Source organism: Myxocyprinus asiaticus, chromosome 19 (genome assembly GCF_019703515.2).
Source record: "Myxocyprinus asiaticus isolate MX2 ecotype Aquarium Trade chromosome 19, UBuf_Myxa_2, whole genome shotgun sequence".
NCBI classification, from domain to species: domain Eukaryota; kingdom Metazoa; phylum Chordata; class Actinopteri; order Cypriniformes; family Catostomidae; genus Myxocyprinus; species Myxocyprinus asiaticus.
In genome coordinates, this window is record NC_059362.1 from 39,137,128 (window position 1) to 39,162,311 (window position 25,184).

Below are 25,184 nucleotides of genomic sequence, written 5' to 3' on the forward strand. Positions count from 1 at the left end.
CTTTTCAATAAATATTCACAGTATTTCTATGTAAAACATTTTGTGTTATTTACAGTTATTTAGAAGCAAGAGCTACGCTTCAATTAGATTTTATGGATTTACATAGACTTAGATTTGCCAATTTTCATAGCGTGTTTAAAAGCTTAGTAATTCATGAATAAATTATTTTAGCAATGCTACGCACCATCAGTCACCAGTCACACACAGTTTTATTTGGCTAAATGAAACTTTATCAGGTGATACTTAAATTGTCACTTTTAAAGATGTACTCAGTAATTTTTCCTCCTCAAAAAAGTTTTACTCCAAATTAAATTAATTGTCATTTTTAAATATATGTATAAAATCATAACCACTCACATGAGATGAAGACTCGGGTCAAAGTAACCTTATAAAAGCTGTTTTATTCTACATGAAGAGGGTCTCCTCATGAGGGCTGCCATGTTAGAATCACATGACCAGCTGAATACTACTTGCTTAATCTCAGAAACTGCCCTGTTATTAGACATATTCACTCATGGATTAAATTAATCATGGCTAACTGTGAATAGTAAATATCTATAATGGCATCTGAAACTGAATACTATTGATTTTGAATTATGCTGCATCCAAGCCGCTAGGTATCAGTAAGTCCAAGATGACACAAACAAAAAAAGTTACTAAATGCTACTTTAATATACACTTTAAAGTCAACATGAAATTCGTAACCCATTGGGAAACTTCCATTCATTGGAAATTGATTGGATATTGAAAAGTGGGCATTTCATGCCAGAATGAAGTTAGACTTGAATGTGAGATTGCTAAAACAATGTATAAATAGCTAAATAGCCCAGGTGGTCTTGGTGAAGTCAGTTGTTTCAGAGGCAGAGCAAGTTATTACATTTTCAATAAAGTTTTGTGTACAATAAGACCAGAAACGGGAAACTCTTTGATTAGAAGCATTAATCTTAAGTGGTAATGAATGACCTGGAACTGAACTGTTGTGTTTTTGTGAGTAATACCAGTAATTATTTATGTGTGGATGTCTGTAGTCCTTCCTGTCACTCAGTCCTTCCTGCTCTCTTCACCTGTTTGGGAACTGCTGGCACATCCAGCACTTCCTAACAAGACTGAATACAATTTGAGAGAGATGATCACCTTATTTTTTGTGCATCCTGCCTCTCAACACCAAACTTATACTTTATAATCTTAGACTCACTCTCTACCAATCAAATATTTGGACACCAGAGTTTCCATTAGCTGGTAATTACCATTTTCTGACTGTTAAAATGTCCTAATGTCCAACAAATTCAAATTTGTCTGACATAGTGTCCGGTGAAAATATTAACAAGATGCATCAGCAACCACTTTAGTTAATGCCAAAAGTGTACAGTGTGATGGCATCCGAGTGATAACAGCTTTCCCAAAGTTTGCGGAGTCCTAATACGCGACTGCAAAGTGTTGTATCCCTGACAAAAGCAGCCGTTATTCCCATCTTGCATGACTGCAGTGAGAAACTTCTCATTTCAGAATCACATTAAAACAGCCTTGCATTGCCGTCTTCCGGAGAGAAGGACACCAGGCTTATGTGCATCTCAAGTTGTAGAGAAACACTAGACAAATCTGACTTCGCTCTGGCAGCAAAACGCTTTTGTGCAATGAAAAATCGTAGGAAAATAGTCATAAAATTAAAGACCCAAGAAATTTAGCCAAGGTGAGAAATTCTAGGCCTATGACATAACCTAACGATTTGTTATTTAAATATTTATTTATAGATGAAAAGATATTGTAATTGCTTTGTTTTGCCCATATTGTTGAATCTGATGCAAAGATTCACTTTCTTTTCAACAATGAGCAGTCCCACACGTTTAGGCCGAGGTAAGATCAATAGTTCTGTCTTCTCTACCAGTAACAGCAAGAGCAGAAAAATGACAGAGAGTTCTTCTAGAGGCTTATTATTTGATTAGCCTTTTTTCTCTCCATTCATTCTTCTTCTCCAGGGATCAATGGCAGATTGATTTAACTCTTTGTGTCCTCTATGCTATGATTATCCTGAATTAATGCCAGACAGGGTGTTACCAGGATTTGAAAGAGCTCAGACTCTCAAAGGAAGTGAAATTGAATGGTGTAATCTACTCTAGATGCATTTTGCCCTCTTTATTATTCTCTCTTTATTATCAGGTAAGAGAAAAGTAAAGGGTTCAGTGCTCTGGATCACTTACCACATGGTGAGATCACATTTACATAGTTACATAGTGCTGTGGTAATTATTTCCTCTTCAGATGGTATTTATATAAAAAAAAGATGATGCCAATATTATCTTTGAATATAACATACTATAACCCCCACATTTCATAAGGAACTTATAAGGAACAAAATAATGGATTAAAAGGTCAAAAAATTGCTTATTGATTGCAAAAGTAATCAGAAGTCTCCTTAAAATCAAACATTAATTAATATTACCATGACCAGCAAGGAACATTATTAACATGACATCACTTGAATGCAACCTCTCTGTTTTGATGATTTATTGTGATGTGTTCAGATTCAAAACCTTTTGAAAACAGGCTTGTCTTTATAGTTTGAGTGTTTTGTTTTCAGAAATGTCTCTCGAATTTAATGGTGTCTCTTGGCAGCCAATAATTCACTGCACAAACCACATTGTGGTCGACACAAGCCATGCTAATTCTAGTTGCTATTGAAACCATATTTAATGTTGTCTGGGTAGAATTTGTTTATGGTTTTTGAGGATGAGGGCATGTCAAGCAACCCTTCCATGTTTGCATCTACCTAATTTGGCTAGCGCCTACCAAGTGATCAATTTAGCTGCAAAATACTGTAGAGTTTGAATGATCGGCCTTTTTACATAAATAACAAAAGAAATGGCAAGTGTTTTACCCTCCTTTTTAAAAGTTGATAACCCTATTTATTTTCCTAAACTAACTGCACATTTATAGGGTTTTTTTTTTTTTTTTTTTTTGCATTTAGTATATAGTTTTTCCCTGCTGGAACCAGAATCATACAGTTTTTCCTATAACAGGAAATTTTTATCTATTTTATCATGATAAAAATGTTACAGTTAAAAAAGTGCCTTGGCTCTTTCCTTTCTCTTGAGTCTTTATTATTCGACATTATTTTACATTATTTTATTCGACATATGCTCATTTAGCTAAATGTCATTGTGGCACATGACATCTGTGCTCAGCAATGCTTTTCCAGACAGCTTTTATCTAAAACTGAAGACTCAATATTGACTGAGATTCTAAATAAATATTGTGTCTGTTTGTTTCTTTATTTTTATATATTTGTGTAATGCCAGGCTTAATGTCATTCTGCCTAAATATAAAGCTTTAGATGGTATTTTGCTGGGGAAGTTGCCGATAGTGATCACTTGTAGCCATCTGAAGATATTTGTGATGATGAAACCAAGTGCTGTTTTTGTTTGTTTTTCCGTCATGTTTGGTTTTGTTTTCTTACCCAAGTCAAGATGTAAGATGCAGAGAGCACTGTAAAATAAAGATCCCCAGGCATATTCTGCTTATAGAATTATAGACTTTTTCTTCATTCAGGACGTTTACGATGTATTGATGGAGGTATTAATTACTATTTATTTATTTACATTTTTTTTTTTGTTTTTTTTTTTGCATTTTCTAAAGAAAATGTGAGGTGTGCTTACCGCCATGCCCCGCCATGATGCTAGGGTATTGTGGGTGGTTGCCAGAGCATAGCAATATGAGTTATTATGTGTTCTGAGTGGTTTTTAGTGTGTTGTAATGTGGTTGCTTACTGGCCCAAGTCAAAGATGCAGCATCTTTGATTTGACAAAATGACTTATTGATAGCCTGTCCACTTCATTTACAGAGCTCTCATAGCATTTTACTGAAGGGGAGACTGTTATAACAGGACTGAGTGTCTGGCTTTTGGGATGGTGGAGAGATAGAGAGAGGTGAAGAGGTACATAAAGCAACGGGAGTTTCTGGGTGTGGGTCTATGGCAAATGATAGAACAGTGACTCATGCGCCTCTGGAGAGACCCACATTATAAATGAACCGATCCCACACTCTTGTATTTGAATGAAATTTGACTTGTTTACAAAATGCATGCAATGCAATTCACACCCACGGTCATTCAGGGTTAAGTTTTGAAGTCCCTATGGTATTCATGATGACAATATCACAGAACTGCATAGATTAATCGCTTCCTGTTCTGGGTCCATCCCTCCTGGCTACATATATTTGTTTGGAATAAATATGCCAGCGCAACACTGCAAATAATGCATGTTTTGCAATTCGCACAATATCTGGCCTAAATTGTATGCATTAGTATTGTTGCATCCCAAATCATAGTACATTAGAAATAGTGTGCCAAAGTGATGCAAGTGTGCATATGTTTGCTTTTACGTTGAGTGACATTTCTGACTTTTTAGACGAAAGCTCACACTGCAGTTTTTAAATGTAAAACCCTAAAAGTATCCTCAGTACTAGCTCACTGTCTTACAACATACAAAGAGGAATGAAAAACATGCATACAGTGTAGTAGTGCGAATTAGGATGCAAAGTTTTTGCCTTCAAAATAGATGAAGACTGTAGCAAGAGAATGTAGATTGAAAAACTGTTGTCATTCTTAGTTTTTTTTTTAAACTGCGAATGAACCACTGATGCTGCACTGATTCAACCTCAGTCACAGTACATTACAGTTTAATGGCTGCACTGAGAATCCTCTCCAATCAGCTCCACTCAGCTGCATTGAATCACATCATTAGAAACCATTAGAGAGAAAAATCAGTGTCACCTTACAATTCCAGCAGCTCAGTCCCTCTGGCTTCTCAGCAACTGATATATGCCACTATATTGTTTTCCATTCCATAAAGAATATCCTTGTCTCAATAGTCCATTGTAGGATTTCATGATTATTACGCCTCCATGCTAATTTCCATGGTAATGTTTCAGCACAAAAATTATGACAGAATTTTCATTTTGGGTAAACTATCCCTTTAATATCATTCTGATAGATTGCAAGATGTTTGGGTCTTAGAAATGATAATCCAGTTTTTTTTTTTGTTTTTTTTTTTGTTTTTTTTTCAGTTTTCAGCAATGGGAAATTGAAGTAATGTTGTTTGTTTTCCTTTTAAACACTTAATATTTTCTCTATTCTTTTCTCTCTGAACTGTTCCAGGCTCTTAAGTGTTCTGTGCTATAACCTGGATTCATATCTTTTACTGTAGTCTCAGTATAACCTCTGTGAGTTACTGCTGCAGGGTCAGAGAGACAATGTCATAGAGCTGTCCGCAGGTGAAGGGTCAGTGAACAGCTCTGACTTTGCTGTATTTCCTCAGTAAACTGTCCTCCCTCCATGCATATTGTTTTACAAAGATTGACAGCAAGCTAAACTCCATTCATCACAGAGTCAGGAAGCAAGCGTCATTATTTTAATGAATACAGAAGATACAACTCTATAATGAATCAGAGTAAAACTAAAAAGAAAATAAGAAATATGTTATACGTTTTCCTAGTCACTCTTTTAACAGAATGTGTAAGGTTTTAAACATACAAATAAATATACAACTAACTATACATTACTCTGTTGCTCAATGTTGACAATGCACATTTCTCAAATAAAATAATATGACACGTCTTCCACTGTATATAAACTAGGTTTCCAATGCTTATTTGTAACATGCTAACTGTGTTTATGGCTAACATTTTATAAGCTTAAATATAATTCTTTTAAACTTTAGATTATCAAAAATATTTCAACATATGCTATATAAACCACAAATACAAAACTTCCAGCTATTGCACTCTTACAACTTGCAAAAGCAAGGATTTATGAGGATTATCCAGGAACACATTGTCTGTATGTCTTAGGTTCTGGCCATGTGGTCTTAATAACTACCTACTTCCTCTTATGCAGCTTCTTGCAATGTTTTTCAATGTCCTCTAGATGGCGACAGACAACTAAACATCACACATTATTAATTACTTTAATACAGAGGCATAACACTCCCCACCTGATGTTGTTAGATGTCACTACAACTAATATTAAATTTCAGTCCTCCTTAGGAAGCAGCAGAATGACCTCTGAGATTGGTCTGAAGAATTGTTTGGGTATGCCTTGAGACGTAGTCTTAACCTCTATTTTATTCACCCTACCATCAGCACTTGGAAAGGCTGCAGTGACCACTGCCATAGGCCACTCATTGCAAGAAAGGGTAATGTCCTTCAAGAGAACAATGTCTCCATCTTGGAGATTGGGATACGTTACAGTCCATTCGCATCTGTGTTGCAAGATGGGAAGGAACTATTGCTTCCAGCGGGTCCAGAACTAATTTGCAAGAGCCTGAACCCGACTCCATTGGCTTTTGAAGAGCTCTTTTTCAATGAAGTTTCCAGAAAGAATAATTGAAACAGTCATTTGGGTGAGCAACATGTTAGGGGTTAAGAGTAAGATTTTCACCCACTGTTGCACTTGTGTATATGGTTGAGTGACAATAAAGGGATTTGATTTTGATTTGAGTAGTGGTGACTGAATCAGAGGAGACGAACCAATGGTCTTCATCCATTAATGTGCACAGGACCTCATTGGGTATATTTGTTCTGCAGCCACATACTGTTAAGGATTCTGCGTCTGACCCTTATTATCCATTCCCACGCACCTCCCATGTGTGATGCATGGTTGAATTCCCATGCACAACCTTGTTCACTTAATTGCAGTTCTCTGCATGCTCTGATGAAATTCATTCCACAGTCAGATCTGTGCTGTTTTGCTTGTCCCCGGATAGCAAAGAAGCGACATAAAGCATTAATACAGCTTGACGTATCCATGGCTTCAAAGACTTCAATGTGCACTGCTCTAGTACTCATGCAAGTAAAAAGGATTTTCCAGCACTTGCCGTTTGCTGCACCTCCACTAGTGCGTCGGGTGATGACAGTCCATGGGCCGAATACATCCAAACCCACATATGTAAAAGGAAACATGTCAAGATGTTCCGAAGGAAGATCTGCCATCTTCTGTTGTGCTAATTTTCCCCTCATCTTTCAACATATAACACAATGATGCTGGATGAAACTGATGAGCCTTTTACCATTTAAAATCCAAAAGCCTGCTAAGGCCCTTAGCTCATCACTGTATGCATCTCTCTGCACAGATTTGAGGTTAACATGCCTTGCTGTAAACAGCTCTTCAGGAGTCCATGCTTTTCTGCATAGGTGCCAACCTTTGCATTCATTTGAAAAAGCAGTTGAGTTTGTCTTGTATGTGCATGCTATATGGATGAGAAGTGCAATGGCTCTCAGAAGTGATCTCCATGAAGATAACCGCTTAAAGTGTTCTGATGTAAGATGCATTTCTGTTGTGTGAGTCACAAGACTGTTGTAACTTGTGGCCGGATATCTACATCCAGTTCTAGGCTGGCCAACTCAAAGTTTTCTTATGTGTCTTGGTGAATTAGACTGGGTTTGTGGAAAAAAGCTGGACCAGTGAACCACTGTGTGTTGACAAGTTAAGATGCATGTACTGACCTGGTGGCATAATCAGCTGGTTCTGATTTGTTGGAACAAAATGCCACTGTGCTGGGCTGTGTTCTGGCAGATACGTTGCATTCTGTTGTGTACATACAAAGAAATGTCTGGTCTCATTGAATATGTAGCTGAGATCCACTTTAATGTCACAGTAATATTTGATTGCATCTGGCTTAAAGTAAATTTCTTCAAGTATCAGTTCTGCCATTTCCACCAACGACACTGCTGCACACAATTCAAGGTGTGGAATGGTGAGTTCTGGTCGATGGGCAAGTTTGGCTTTGCCTAAGACAAATCCTACTTGACTTAGTCCATCATCAGTAATGACTCAAAGGTAGGCTACTGCAGCTATCGCCTTGTTGGATGCATCTAATTTGTGCTTCAGTATGCTTAGCTTTAGAGAGTGAGTGCATCATGTAGGTGCGTGGGATATGAAGGTTCTTTAATTCCTGTAGTGAATGTCTCCATGTTTCCCTGTCCTCATTTGTCATCTGAAAGTGGTGTGTCCCAATCACCTTCTTCAAGAGAGATTTTCTCACAGTAGAGCTCTTCCCTTTATAGTCACTGGTGCTACTAGGCCAAGAGGGTCAAAAGGCTTTTGATGACAGACAATACTGCATGACGTGTGAAAGGTTTCTCTGCATTTGCAACTTTGAAGGTGAATGTATCCGAAACTACTGTATCTCCCAACATTATCCAAGACTTCTCTGGCTTGGAAGAGTTTCATCCAAGTCTTTTATACCTTTAGCAAAATCCTCTGGAGAAAAGGCTTTCATCACCGTGGCAGAGTTTGACAATGTTTGTGAAGTTTTAGGTTTGATTGGGCAAATGCCATCTGGGTGCGCTTAAGCAGATCAATGCCAACTGAAGCAGATGCCAAAGATATCAGCCCATCATCCACATAACTGACGTTCCACAAACTGACATGTATCTGACCCATGTACATGCTCACCTTCTTGTGCAGCATATCTCAGACCATAGATAGCAATGGCAGGGGAAGGACTGTTACCAAAAATGTGCACTCTCATCTGATAGTCAGTGATCTCTTTTGACATATTTGCTTTGTGCCACAAAAACCTCAGGTACTTCCTATGCTCATCTTTCACCACAAAACAATAGAACATCTGCTGTATGTCAGCAGTTATTGCTGTTGGTTCTTTTTTGGAAGCATATTAGCACCACCAGGAGAGAATTGTTCAAATCTGGCCCAGTGAAAAGGATGTTGTTCAAACAGATGACAAGATATTGTGCGCTAGAATCAAAGACCACCCTTATTTGATCTGGTTTTCGTGGATGGTAGACTCTAAAATTTGGTAGATATCAGCATTCCTCATTTTCTTTCAATGGAGGAGCCAGTTTAGCATTCTTGTTCTCAAACACCTTTTCCATGAAACCCAGGAAGTGTTCCTTCATTTCAGACATTTTCTCAAGATTGCGCTTTAAGGAGATGAGCCATGAGAGTACTTGTTCTCGATTGTTTGGAAGTAGTGGTGGAGATACTTTAAAAGGTAGAGGAGCAACCTGGGAATTTGTTTCATCTTTATGAAACACTTTCTCCATGATCTCTAGAAAGACTTTGTCTTCAAAGGAAAGAGAGCACACTTATTGTCATCCTTAGTCCTCTCAAACACTGTGACCAAGATTATCAACCGTTTCATGGACTGTTCTGACTGCATTTGGTAGAATTCACTGTGTTGTCTCCCCACCATAATTTACCCTCTCTTTCAAAGAAATGTGACCTGGGAAAGGTGTAAGAAAGGAAGGTCTGCCATTCGAGCACATTTGTCTTGAAGCTGTTTATGGTTTGCTTATGAGCATTACCAAGGCAGACTTCACCTATTAGAACCCAGCCTAAATCAAGTCTCTGAGCAAAGGGTGAATTGTGAGGGCTGTTGATATGCTGCCTGACCTTGTGCACCCTGATGAGGTCTCTTCCAAGAAAAAGCAGGATTTAGAATCTAATTTTGGAATGTATTTTGCAATTGGCTTCAAGTGAGGGTGGCAAAGTGCTACCTCTGGGGTTGATATCTCTGATCTGTTGTCAAAGATTTCATTGCATTCAATGAGTGGTGGAAGATCGATGCTCACACCTCCATTGACTGCTTCAATCTGAAAACCATGTGCTTTTCTGCTTGTCATCTCTATGATGCATGCAGAAGTTCTGAGTGAGTAAGGTGATGGGCTGCTTTGAACTTCAGATCGATCAAAGAATTCAGATCGAGCCATGGAGCGATTGCTCTGATCATCAAGAATCACGTACATTTTTGACTTGAGTGCTCTTGCTCCTTTTCTGTATACATTCACCAAGCATATTTATGAACAGGAACGAGCTGACTGACCTATGCCACACACCTCTGTGCAATGGGAAGTTATAGAGGCTGTGCTGCTGAGGTTTTCTTTAGTTTCTTTTTCCTGCTCTGTATTCTCAGGTGTTGAAATCCAATGGGCAGGACTAAGATGCATGGCTGTGGTGTGGTGGTCACTTTCACACTCCTTGCATTTCAATAGCATTTTACAGTCTCTGGCTAAATCAGAAGTTGAAGCACAACACTTAAAGCATACATTGTTCTCCTTCAGGTAAGTTTTGTGTTCCTCTATGGGCTTTGCAAGGGGATGAAGTTTGTGGACTAGACAGTATTTTGATATGTCATTTTCCTCTTGCTGTTTTGTCAGTTTGGTTTTCTATAGGAGAAGTTACGTCTGTCTTGTGTACAGATAGTATACCTTTTAGTGCTGTGTTTCTGAATGAATGAGGACTTGTCATACCTGGAAGTTGTGGTGGAGCTGGTAGACAGCATGAACTGGGGTCATTTCATGTATTGGCTTCACAACATACAAACTGTTTAAAGAAAGAAAATGGAGGGAAGGGCACATTGTGTTCATCTTTGTACCTTGAACCAATGGAAACCCACTTCTCCTGTAGACTATGTGGAATTTGTCTAAAATAGGGTTGATGCCACAAGAAGTATCGAGGTAATCTATCCCTGGTAAGTATCCATCTTTTAAAGACTGTAACTCCATGAGAAGATCTCCAAGTTCTCTTAATTTGATATTGTCTTTGGAAATGTGGGGGAAGTTATCTAGTTTTCTGAGAAGTGCACTTTCTACAATTTCAGGTGCAGCATAGCATTGATTGAGTCTGTCCCAAGCCATTTGAAGAGCTACTTTTGGTTTGTTTACATGCACAGATCTGATTCTCTTCACATACTCTGACTCTCGGCCGAGCCACTTTGCCAAGAGATACCTGCTGTGATATGCAAGCCTTCAATGTCATTGATGAAAGAAGATTGCCATGCTCTATCATTTTCAGGACAATCATCAAACTTTGTCAATCCAGTGGTAACAAGCTCTTTACATGCCAGATATTTTGCAAAGTCTGTCATGCTTGCTGCTTGGGTGTGATCTGCTTGTAGCCTGGTGATTGGTGAGGAATGTGCAAAGGAGTGCTGGAGAGAGATGTTGAGAGGTTGGGCTGAGTGTGGTGAAGGTAGTTCATGCTTTAAAGGAGATTGTTTTATTAATTGGCTGCTAGGTAACTGGTAATTTATTGGTTTAGGAGTTAGCAGTTCAGATGGCTTTGTGACCACAATGTTTTGTGGCTGTTCATCTGCTGCAACTTGTGGAGTTGTGTCAGCCTGGCGTGAAAGATCCACCTGAGTGGATCCACCTGATATTTATGTAGTGCTGTTGATGACAGGTCCATGTTGTGTGGTGATGAAGCATAAGAGTTGCTTTCTAAGATAAGCCATTTAGTCTGATCTTTAACATGCTCATCTGTCTGCTCTTCGACAGACTGAGGTGTACTGAGATACTTATCACTTCCTCAGTCCTCCACATCTGCTGCAGCCTCTAGAACTTCAGCCTGAGCAGCGGCTGCCTCTTTTTCCACCTGTAGTGCCTTAAGTGTGGCTTCCAATGTGGCTTTCAGCTTCTAATCTTGCCTTCTCATTTTTTCATGAGCAGCTCTCTTGCAGCAAATGATGCACGTGCAGCTTTGGCTACAACACTACTAGCTGAAGATCTTGAAGATGATGTACGTTTAGAGCCAGTTGAAGAAGACTTTTTACTTTTGCTGGATTTATCCTCCATGATTCTCTATTGATGCTTGCTTGGTTGTCCAGCAGCTTTTTTACTATACTGTCCTCCCTCTGTGCATATTGTTTTACAATGATTGACAGCAAGCTAAACTCATCTAAACTGTCATCACAGACAGAGTCAGGAAGCAAGCTTCAGTATTTTAATGAATAAAGAAGATTCAACTCTATTATGAATCAGAGTAAAACTAAATAACATAATATAACAGAAGTTTTCCTAATCATTCTTTTAACAGAATGTTTAAGGTTTTTAAACATACAAATAAATACACAACTACCTACGTATACATTACTCTGTTGCTCAGTGTTGACAGAATGCACATTTCTCAAATAAAATAATATGGCACATCTTCCATTGTATATAAACTAGGTTTCTAATGCATATTGGTAACATGCTAACTGTGTTTATGGCTAACATTATACAAGTTTAAATATAATTCTTTCAAACTTTAGATTATCAAAAATATTTCAACATATGCCATATAAATACAAAACTTCCAGCTATTGCTCTCTTACAACTTCCAAAAGCAAGGATTGATGAGGATTATCCAGGAATACATTGTCTGTGTGTCTTAAGTACTGGCCATGTGGTCTTAATAACTACCTACTTCCTCTTATACAGCGTCTTGCAATGTTTTTCAATGTCCTCTAGATGGCGACAGACAACTTCTCACATTATTAATTACTGTAATGCAGGGGCAGAACATTCAGCTTGAATGCAGTTCAGTATGACACTGATTTTGTTTCCTTTTTTTTTATTTTTTTTTTTTTTGGTTTGTTAAAGATTTTATTAAAGGCATAACAATTGAATGTAAAAAGTTCCTAAGAGCATCTTTTATGTTTTAATCGAAGCAAGGAACTTTTGACTTTTTATACAAAGTTAACATGGTCAAAGATTTGATTAGTGGCCTAGAAATAGTGCAAAATCTTAAATATTTCCTATACATTTTACATTTTATTTTTTGTTCCAAATTCTAAAACTTTCCAGGTTTATTTTCAGGTTTAAATAAGATTCCCAGATTTTCATTATGGTCTCAGATGTTTTGAACCCACTATATGTATTTACTGTGGTTAAATATTGATTCATTGTATTTCTTGTTTATACTGCCATTATTGACCCCAGGGAATTTATCATTGACGGTCTGTCTGTGGAAAGAAACCACTTCCTGCTTCGAATTGGTGTGGTTAGTGGCCCTTCTGAGAGGAGACTTCCTCCTCTTTCCTTATCTGCTTACATATTTCTACTTACTATGAGTTGATCATGTGGTAGATACAGTATAAGACTTGCTTCCTAGTTTTTTCTCTCTGTGTAACAGGAACACATTGTTACTTGTTTACAACACACATTATGTACTAATAATATGAATCACAATTAATTTATGGTGCTCTGAATATATAAAAAAAAGGAGTAGTGCACAGCAAATGCTGGATATTCACTTACAAAAAGGTCCTTAAAGATATAGTTGTGCTCAAAAGTTTGAATACCCTGACAGAAATTTTGCCATTGATTTTGAAAATATGACTGATCATGCAAAACAAACAAAAATGTTATTTAAGGATAGTGATCATATGAAGCAATTTATTATCACATAGTTATTTGGCTCCTTTTTAAATCATAATGATAACAGAAATCACCCAAATGGCCCTGATCAAAAGTTTACATATCCTTGAATGTTTGGCCTTGTTACAGACACACAAGGTGACACACACAGGTTTAAATGGCAATTAAAGGTTAATTTCCCACACCTGTGGCTTTTTAAATTGCAATTATTGTCTGTGTATAAATAATCAATGAGTTTGTTAGCTCTCACGTGGATGCACTGAGCAGGCTAGATACTGAGCCATGAGGAGCAGAAAAGAACTGTCAAAAAACCTGCGTAACAAAGTAATGGAACTTTATAAAGATGGAAAAGGATATAAAAATATATCCAAAGCCTTGAAAATGCCAGTCAGTACTGTTCAATCACTTATTAATAAGTGGAAAATTCGGGGATCTCTTGAAACCAAGCCAAGGTCAGGTAGACCAAGAAAGATTTCAGCCACAACTGCCAGAAGAATTGTTTGGGATACAAGGAAAAACCCACAGGTAACCTCAGGAGAAATACAGGCTGTTCTGGAAAAAGACTGTGGTTGTTTCAAAATGGTGTCCACAAACCCTCTGCCAAAATATTACGTTTTTGACATGCCCTAGACTATCCGCACAAAACTAGTAAATATTATTCTAATTTATGAAAAGAATTAACCAGATTAAAAATTTAAATTCTGTTCTCCAATATTTGATCATTTGATAAATTAATGCTGCCATGATCAATAGAAAAAGTACATAAATATCTTTTTTTAACAAACTCCTGTTTTTCATCTGTTTGCATTGGGCAGTAATAGAGCAAAGTTAATTACAGTAGACAAATAGCGCTGACCTTTTTTCTTTTTTTTTTTTTCAATCTATATGTCTAATTTACATATAATGGAGGCTTGTTTGCGCTTAAAGGAATAGTTCACCAAAAAATTAAAATGCTCTCATCATTTACTCACCCTCATGCCATCCCAGATGTGTACGACTTTCTTTCTTCTGCTGAACGCAAACAAATATAAGAAAAAAATTATTATCTCAGCTCTAGGTGATTACAATACAGGTGAATGGTGGTCTGAACTTTGAAGCTCCAAAAAGCATAAAGGCAGCATCAAAGAAATCCATATGACTCCAGTGGTTAAATCCATGTCTTCTGAAATGATATGATAAGTGTGGGTGAGAAACAGATCAATATTTAAGTCCTCAATTACTATAAATGTCCATTACATTTATAGTCTATACATTCTTCTTCTTTTGTTTTTGGCAGTTCACATTCTTTGTGCATATTTCCACCTACTGGGCAGGGAGGAGAAATTATAGTAACAAAAGACTTACATTTTGATCTGTTTCTCACCCACACCTATCATATCACTTCTGAAGATATAGATTTAACCACTGGAGTCATATGGAGTACTTGTATTCTGCCTTTCTGTGCTTTTTGGAGCTTCAAAGTTCTGGCCACCATTTACTTGCATTGTATGGACCTACTGAGCTGAGATATTCTTCAAATATTCATTCTTCTTGTTTTCAGCAGAAGAAAGAAAGTCATACACATCTGGGATGGCATGAAGGTGAGTGAATAATATGAGAATTTTAATGTTTTGGGTGAACTATCCCTTTAAAAGAATGAAAGTGAATTCATTGAAATATGCATGTCACAATGCTATACCAGCGCGGATAGTGCCTGGGTAAACTGGATGGCAGGGGGTTATTGAATATGACACAGGTGTTTGTACTGAAATACCTTCCAAAATTGGTGCTACTGTTTAGTGAATTTACCACAGTGCAAGTTATTTTCCTAAATTTTACATTTCATCTCTTAATTCATAAGATCTTCCATAGCTATACACTGTCAGAACTTCAAGGACAGATTTCCTCTCTCTTTTTTTTTTTTTACAGGCTAATTTTCTTCTTTACTGTCGTGGCAATACATCTTTATTTTTATAGTGACAGCTGTCTCCGGCTCAATAAATAGAGGATGGAGTTTCTTAACAGCTAGCAAACATTTTTATTTTAGGAATAAGTATCAGCACATGGGTGAAGGACCATTCGTTGATTCAATGACGTTTCTTTTGGCTTGCCTTGAGATGTTGGTAAGGACTGAGTCAGCACATTGTCATTTTGAGGGCCATGTATTTACACAGTAGTACACAAACTAGCGTCACATAAAAATGGTCACAGACTTTGTTGTCAGTTATTGATGTCTATTTGTATATGGACTCTTTCTCAATGCTTTCTTGGCCTCCTCTAAAAAAACAGAGAGGGACGCTAGCTGGATGGATGACTGCAGGAGTCAGTTCTGCAAGACCATGACTATAGAATAAAACACTCTCAATGGATATGGTATGACCCACATTCAGCTCCATCTGAACTTCACAGCAAGCTTGATGCCTAGCTGTGTGAATCTCATCTGAAAGTTTTTATGTATTTAATGGGGTAATTTCATGAGAAATCAATTTATATGCCTATTCTATGATCTGAATCTGACCTTTTTATTTTGTCTGATACAAGGAAATGTTAAGCAGAGTTTCTAAACTGCTCTTTTCCTTAAATGGAAAGTAGATGGTGATTTATTTTTGCCAAGCTCCATTAAGCACAAAAAGGAGCATAAAAGTAGTCCATATGACTCGTGCACAATATATCAAGTCTTATGAATTCATACAATAGCTTTGTATGACGAAACAGACAAATTTATTCAGTGAACTGCAACCTAAATTTCATCTATGTTAGGCTTTTCCATGTTGATTTTAATAAAGCATTATTCAAGATGCTCAGCTTGGAATATATATCTTCTCTTTCTGCCCACAGAGAGAATGAATACTGGACTAGATAGACAGATAGACAGAACAATAGAGCTCCACTAGGAACTGTACAAGCACTTAAGATATAAAAGTACAAGTATTCATTGTATCTCTTTGTCTTTTTTTTTTTTTTTTTTAACTCAATAGCTCAATATGTTCTTTGATTCCTTTGCCATGCACTCAAGGGAGAATAAATGTCTTCCGGTTCCCTTGACCTTAAAGAAATTATTTTCTTTTTGCTACTCTTTTAGTACTTGCTGATCTGTTGCAGAGGGTTGTGTTGCATCTTTCATCTTCACCCACCGACTGCTTCTTTCCACCTGCTAAATATAAAGGTCAGTCAAAAGCACTTAAATGTTTAGTGAAAATATATATATATATATATATATCACAAATACTAGCTAACATAGATATCATCCATATCTGAGGGCAAGAAGAAAGCCTGCAAGCACATATTATGAAAATAAGATCAGCATTTTATATTCACTGTAAAAAGACTTGTGCTATCTTGACTTTTTAAAAGAGTTGAACTATTGAGCTTGACAAGGCCAGTATAAGAGAAACTTGCCTCTGTTGAACCATGTGGTCATGTGAAAAATCTGGCTGCATAGCATAGTTGAACAGAAAGTACAAGAACAAAGACAAATTCAGCATTTTCTCAGAAATGCATAAAGCATTTCAGTTTACAGAATTACATTTTTATTAGTTGATAGATTTTAAAAATATTTAAATATAGATTAAATTCTATATAACCTATTAAAATGTATTGGTGATGAATGGGGAAATGCAAGTCAGCTGATATTCCAATTAAAAATAATGTGACTAAGTTCAGTATCATGTTAATTATAAGAGTCAAAAGTCATGGGGACACACCTTTGGCACCTTTTCCTGACAATGACCCTTTGGAAGGCATACATATATCTTTGTGTATCAAAGTCTTGATTTAAAGTGCTGTTGTACTTCTAGGTAGAGCGTTGATGAAAAATACATGTCTGAAGTTTTTCAAATCTATGAGAATAATATCACCATGGTATATTCACTGCCTTCTATTCATACAAACTGAATTATTTAGAAAATAGGCGGCTAGTTCAATCTCTGTGGGTTTTTTCATTTATCAAACATAATGGTTCAGAAAAATAATATTGGCCATGCTCTTTATATATATATATATATATATATATATATATATATATATATATATATATATATATATATATATATATATATAAAAATCCCAGCTGAAAGGAATATCTGCAGGGTTGAGCTATATTAATTTGGCTGATTCAAAGAAAAATGTACACTCTCAAATTCGCTCTACATAAACGTCAAATTTTCCTTTTTATTTCAGAAAGATCTCTTAAACTTTCATGCTTTAAAAAAAGACTTCAATTACACTTTTCTGTATGAGTCATGGTTAGGGTGAAGGATCAATTAAAACAGCAGATTAATGGTGGTCTGGTTTGTGGGAAACGTATGATCTTTTAATTTAAGGTCAAGCATCTCCCTGAACCTGATAGTAATGTTCAATTTGCAAACAAATTATTCTTTTGAAGCAATTTTATGTAAAACTTGGTTGAACCGATTTACAAAACACTTGTAAATCACTCAAATCTATGGGAGAATGTTTGGGAGTAAAACATGGGGGACATGTTGAAAGTGTTAGCACTACAACATTTGATACAATCTATTTAACCTTATTGAAAACATAAACATAAATAGCAGAATTTACCGGTAAAGTCAAACTAATTAGTGAATCAGTTTTTTAACCCAGTTCATTGAGACGAAATGTCCAACCAACCACTAAAATGGATTAGACTTCCCAACACATTAAAACATACTGTATATGTGTACCTGTATGTATAATTTAAATGGGAAGTATCCTGCTGTTGGTATTTTGGGCTCTTTTTATTTTGCACGATTTCTTGCATGATTCATACCTCTGGTCGTGGGTTTGTATTCTCCTCTCTCATTGCACAGTCTGCATCCTTCATCTCACTTAGCAGTTTGGTCACAACCGCTTACTGATGTGAGCACCAGGAACTATGAATTGTCATTCAGGTTTAACCCCTATGTTCCCACTGGCTCCTTTGCCAGCCAATCAAGATCAGTCACTTCACTTCACATTCATCTACATTATGTCATCATTACAGTCCTGACATTGTTGTGGTATTAATGAGGATGGAGGAATGGCCCCATAATTATATCAGTGGGCTCATTTCACTCTCACCAAGGGCATTTACTCAATTAAGGCCACTCTTAAGCATGATGAATGTAGATTGCACAGCTGATGTTGAATTGTGGGTAAGTCAATGCTGAGATAAACTTATTATTCAGCAACACATTTTTCAGTGCTCTTTTGCTACTCCATTTGTGCTGCATTTGCCAAAATTAAATTGCTATCGATGGCCTGAAGAGGAGGTGTAAATGGAAAATAATTTATCTTCTCTTTTTGGTGTTGGTTTTAGTGGTGGACCACAGACTCTAAGCCTGACATCTGTAGAGCAGTTAGGTGTGGGGATATCCCTCAGGTAATGTATTTGCACCATCACCAGACCGGAACTTCAAAGGAACGGCAGCTGTGTCTAATAGTAAAACTTTGCAAAGGTTGATGAAAACACTAATGGACCTTAAGGGTAGACACCATATAAAAAAAACTGCAATTGAAAACAAGACTGTGAGCGATAGACGTACAGTCTATTCAGTGGGTTGTGTTGTCCGTGAAGCTCTAAAATGCCTAGAGAGATGAATCCGTTAGCATTCGCATTCATCATTATTGCAGTGCTCAGCTGGTGCAGGGTCCCACCGACTCCCCTGTAAGTAGCCACGATCTTGGCATCAATTATCATGTGACTTGCTCTGCAGCCACAGAAAAATGATGTCCTCACAATGCTCATAACCCAACATACGTGCGGTAATGGTAGGTTACAGTAATGTGAGTGTGGCCTGGGCGATCAAATTAGGCAGTAAATGAATTTAATAAATAATTATAAATACTCTTCTTATGGAATTTTACACCAGACCCTGATGAGTGGCACAATTAAAAGTTTAAAAAGGTCATCATTTCAGATTGATGTAACATTATGAATTATGTATTACAAGTTAATTCACTATGTTTTTTAACACGTTACATGTTTCTACATCATGATGGCGCCGCGGATGCCTGCCTCGGTGTGGATCGCTCCTATTGTTTTGTTGTTTTTGTTTGTTTGTCCTGTGTTTAGTAATCTTTTTCCAGTCAGTTTTACGAGAGACAAACTGCTGAACATTCGACAGCATATACCAGTCAATCTTTTCCCGTTTTTTGAATATTCAGACGTTTTGCTGGACATTTTGGTTGGAGGCGCGGCTGTGTTGTTCGGGAGACAAGCAGGTGCGCTGGTCAGGCTCCGTTGTCATGGCTTTCGAACAGCGCTGCCGAGCATTCATCTAGTGAATCTCCGCTCTCTTCCTAACAAATCAGACAAACTACATCTCTTCACCCGCACAAACAAGGACTTTTCAACCTCTGTTGCCTTGTGCTTCACAGAAACCTGGCTGAGTGAAGCCATTCCGGACAGAGCGTTACATCTGCTGGGCTTCCGGCTGTTCAGAGCGGATCAGATTGCGGAGTTAACTGGGAAAACGAGAGGCGGTGGAACATGCTTTTACATCAATGAAAGTTGGTGTACAGATGTAACAACATTAAAGAAGATGTGCTGTCCTAATTTGGAAGCACTCTTTATTAACTGTAAGCCTTTCTACTCACCGCGGGTGTTTTCCTCGTTTATTCTGGTGAATGTTTACATCGCGCCAAACGCGTGTTTGAATGCCTCGCTGCAACAGCTGGCTGATCAAATCACAGACACGGAACAAAAATACCCGGACTCAGTTATTATTATTCTTGGGGATTTTAACAAAGCAAACCTCACATGTGAACTGCCCAAATACAAACAGCACATTACATGCCCCACCAGAGACAGAAATATACTGATCACTGCTACACGACAATAAAGGATGCATATCGCTCTGTCCCTAGAGGAGTTTTGGGACTCTCTGATCACTGTCTGGTTCATCTTCCAAACTACAGACAGAAAATAATCTGATAAGACTGTAGTAAGGACTGTAAAGATGGACCAATGTAGCAGAGCTGGAACTACAAGCCTGCTTTGTCTGCACTTATTGGAGTGTTTTTGATACTGCAGACACCAATCTGGACAAGCTCACAGATATTGTTACATCATATATCAGTTTCTGTGAGGATATGTGCATCCCTACTAGGACTTATTTAACATTTAACAACGACAAACCATGGTTTACAGCAGAGCTCAGGCAGCTTTGTCAGGCCAAAGAGGATGCTTTCAGTGGTGGGGATGCAGTCTTGTACAATCAGGCCAGGAACACACTGAATAAGGAAATCAGAGTGGCTAAAAGAAGATACTCCGAGAAGCTGAAAAACAAGTTTTCAGCTAACGACCCTGCATCAGTGTGGAGTGGCATGAAACAACTTACGAATTACAGGACTCCTACCCCCAACCCTGTGGTGGACCAACAAATGGCTGACGACCTGAATGTGTTCTGCTGTAGATTTGAAAGGCCCAATCTCACACCCCACACCTGCTCTGACCTTCACTTCACACAAACACCTCCTGCAACCCCCCCTCCTCCTGCTACTCAACCTGCACTTAAGATCTGTGAAGATGTGTGCCATGTTTTTCGAAAACAAAGGATAAGGAAATCACAGGGCCCAGATGGCGTTTCACCTGCATGTCTTAGATCCTGTGCTAACCAGCTGGCCCCCATCTTCACACAGATCTTCAATAGATCACTGGAGCAGTGTGAAGTCCCATGCTGCTTCAAACGTTCCACTATTATCCCCATCCCAAAGAAACCAAAAATCGCAGGACTTAATGACTACAGACTAGTCACCCTGACATCGGTGGTCATGAAGTCATTTGAGAGACTGGTGTTGGCCCACCTGAAGGACATCACTGGACCCTTTCTAGATCCCCTTAAATTTGCTTATCGAGCAAACCGGTCTGTGGATGATGCAGTCAACATGGGATTGAATCATATCCTGCAACATCTGGACAGACCAGGGACATATGCAATGATCCTTTTTGTGGAATTAATTTCGTCTTTCAAAACCATCATCCCAGCTATTCTCCGGACTAAATTACACCAACTCTCTGTTCCCATGTCTATCTGTCAGTGGATTACCAGCTTTCTGACAGACAGGCAGCAGCTTGTGAGACAGGGGAAATTCACTTCCAGCACCTGTACAATCAGCACTGGTGCCCCCCAGGGATGTGTGCTCTCCCCACTACTCCCTCTACCCCAATGACTGCATCGCCAAGGACCCCTCTGTCAAGCTCCTGAAGTTTGCAGACAACACCACTGTCATCGGCCTCATCCGAGATGACGATGAGTCTGCATACAGAAGGGAGGTTAAACAGCTGGCTGTCTGGTGTAGTCAAAACAACCTTGAGCTGAACACGCTCAAAACGGTGGAGATGATTGTGGACTTTAGGAGGAACACCCCAACACTGTCCCCCCTCACCATTCTAAACAGCACTGTGGCAGCAGTGGAGTCATTCAGGTTCCTGGGCACTACCATCTCACAGGACCTGCAGTGGGAGACCCACATTGACTCCATTGTGAAAAAGGCCCAGCAGAGGTTGTACTTCCTTTGCCAGTTGAGGAAGTTCAACCTGCCACAGACGCTGCTGATACAGTTCTACTCAGCAGTCATTGAGTCTGTCCTCTGCACATCAATATCTGTCTGATTTGGTTCAGCTACGAAATCAGATATCAGAAGACTGCAAAGGACAGTTCGGACTGCTGAGAGGATTATTGGTTGCCCCCTGCCCTCCCTTCAAGAACTATACACTTCCAGAGTGAGGAAAAAGGCTGGAAAAATCACTCTGGACCCCACTCACCCTGCCCACTAACTTTTTGAACTGTTGCCTTCTGGCCGACTCTTCAGAGCTCTGAGCACCAGAACCATCAGGCACAGGAACAGTTTCTTCCCTCAGGCTATCCATCTCATGAACAGTTAAAACTGCCCCATTGAGCAATAATTAATGTGCAATACACAGCTTAGTCTTTTTATATTATCCAACACATCCAACCTCTTCTGCCATTACATTCCCTTGCACTGTATATAACCGATTTGTATTTAGATTTGCACTACATATGTGTGTGTGTGTGTGTGAGTGTGTATATACATGTGTATATATTTATTGTCTATTGTGTATTCAATATATATTTTATTTTATTTTCAATATTTTTTTTATTTATTTATTTTTTTTATTATTATTAAAAGTCTTGTTGCTGTTTTGTATTGTGTACTGGAAGCTCCTGTCACCAAGACAAATTCCTTGTATGTGTAAGCATACTTGGCAATAAAGCTCATTCGTTCATTCATTCATTAATTCATTAATTCATTCTATAATCAATATTGTTTAAATAACCATGACACAAGACTGCAAAATCAAGAGTTCCCATTTGTTTATTAGATTACTTTGTCAAATGCATAAGATATGCTCATGTAGTGCAGGGAACAGGTTCCTTATCATCGTCTTTTTCTGTGTGTCCAACAAGGATGTGTGAGTTAAGTTTGCTTCCAACCTCATGAGTGAGTACTTGTTTGGTACTTGCGCTCAAAGACTGTTTAGCCCAAGATGGACCACTTGCATTAAAATGAATGGGAGAAATTGGAAAGCCCAATATGGTGGATGTAAAATTGGAAGACCCGCCTTACAGTTAAAGAGCCAATCACCTCTTAGATACAGACATCGCCTGTCAATAAACTCCAGAATGTGAATGTGCAGTAGCTGGACCAGTCAGGAAAATAGAGTTTGGATCCATAGAAAATAGCCGCTTGGGAGCATTCCAAATATGGCCGCCAAGTGAACTGATTTGCCTTGAAAAGTACTTTGTTATGCTTTAGGCTCATGCATGAGCTTGTGAGGTCAATAGAATGAGATGGGGGAAAAACAAGTACATTTCATGCTTTAAGAAGCCTGCCACATAGAAGCGGTCATGCGAAAAAGATGTGGTGTGATGTGTTAATGTGTGTGATCAAAATGTTTCTTTTAAAAATATATATATTTTGTCAGAATACATGGTTGTTTTTGTATGGCCGTCAATGGGGAAACATGCTCTTAAGCACCAGAGGATGTAGTTCCTACATCTACCAACAGGGGCTAAGGGGAACCTGCTAATCAACAAATTCCTGCCCCTCTGGTGCTATCTAAGGGGCCGTTCAGACTGAACTTGTTCTTGCACTGAAGAAAGTTAAGCGCAGGACAACAAATAAAATAGAATGCAGTTGTCTCGAAATGCGTTTTAACCATTTTTAAAAAATGTTTTTTACCTGATACGGCGTCTAAAAAAAAAAGGCAGCACTCCTGCGTGAGATGCTGGATAAACAGCGAGATGCTGCAAAAGTTCAAGAATGTTCATCTGTTGCATGTTTACATAGAAAAATAATTGAAAAACGGCACAAACGGAGGCAAAAATGTATTTGGTGTGAACGACACCTAAATGTTCTAGATCACGTTTAATTATCACAACGCATGGTTTCAATGATTTTATTTTTATTTTTTCAGCTGGATTTCTTTGGCATGATGTAGTTTTGATGTTGCTTTAATGTTTTTAGTAATACTGTGTGTTGGCATACTTTACTAGGACAGCAGGCTAACAGCATCGCTGCTGAATTGGCTCTTTAAAATTTAGCTTGTCTACGCTCACTCTTCTCCCATCATGTGATCGTCTTTTGATGAATTACTGCTGCCACGGTTACAAGAAAATGTACACAAACAATTACGTTTACCGTCTGCTTTCTGTGGGGGTTCATAGAAGTCAGGCAAATAAAGTTGAGTTTTGTGAAATAAGGTGCAATCTATAATTAGCCTAATTAAAAAAAGAGGTGTTTGCGCAGAAAACAAATTACAGTTACATAATTTAAATACTCAGTGGTTTAAAATACGGCGTGCAAAAGTGGCGGAACTATTTCGTGAATTCACCCCATAGCTATTCAAAAAGATTCATTGTTACGCAGCTTTGCTGAGCTTCTGGCATTATTTGGATTGTCAGCACACAAGTTAAACTAAATATGAACCCATTTAGATATGTTGACTTGAGGCAATCTACTATGACTGTAATCAGACGATGCATTCTAATGAACAGCACATTTAGGTAATTGTAACTCTCTGTTAACCCTCATTTGGTGCTGTGTTTCCCAGGGAGAGAGTGCAGATAAAACTAAATTTAATTCAATAGCAATAGTTGTTCTTATTAGTCTAGAAATATTGCCTTGAGAAAGTTATAATTATGTAAATGAGCGCAAGTCAGTGTTATGGGAGAAACATTTGATGTCTATTCACCTTTAATGAAGAAGGCTTACAAAAGAGTTTTGTGTGTGCTTGTGTGTTTCTGTTGAGCTATATTAATATAATTAGCTCAGTATAAAAATAATAGAAGTCAATGGCGAGTCCTCATAAAGATATGAATAACAACATGTGTCTGTGTGAGTGTATGTGTTTACAGGTATGGCAAGTTCCTAAAGTTCCTGAGAGATGATTTCAAACAGGATCTGTGTCTTCTGCTTAAGCTCTGTCAGGAGTTTCTTTCCTAGCAACAAGTCAATGTCACCTCTGAGCTCTGTATCCTAGTTGTTTTGTATTGTAGTGGAAGCATTCTTATATTATTTCATCATTACATTTTAATGCTTATCAAATGATTAGTTAAAGGAATATGGAGAGGCAACTATAAGTCATTTGTAGGTTGATTCCCCTGAAAGTGTAAACACTGGCTCTGTGGTACTTTCACAACATTTTATGCATCTTGACCAGCCTGGAAATCCCTTTGGCACAACCAATGACGTGAGTTTGTGGGGAGTTTGGCTCACCTCTGAAAAAGGCGGAGACATTTTTGCAATTTCATTTGGTGACACTAGGGGTGTAAAAATTGCACACTCCACCTTTTAATGTTCATTTAGTGTGTATTTACACTTGCTCACTTCATGCGTTTTTATTGATAAGATTGCTATCCGATTGAAAGAGCATATTCTATTTACACATGGTCATAAATGTGTCTCCACAAACAAATATAAATTTGGGCCATATGCATAAAACTCAGAAATGCTCTTAAGAATGGTCTTAAGCTTTGACTTAAGTGTTAAAAAATTCTTAGCAAAAAGTAGGACTTGCGTAAGAGCAGGAGCATTTTAAAGACACTAAAA

The 25,184-nt window shown here is 38.0% G+C and overlaps 1 pseudogene; it reads left to right on the top strand.

Moving 5' to 3' along the window:
• LOC127409974 (protein broad-minded-like) overlaps positions 1-25,184 on the top strand; it is a 53,981-nt pseudogene that overhangs the window by 20,309 nt on the left and 8,488 nt on the right.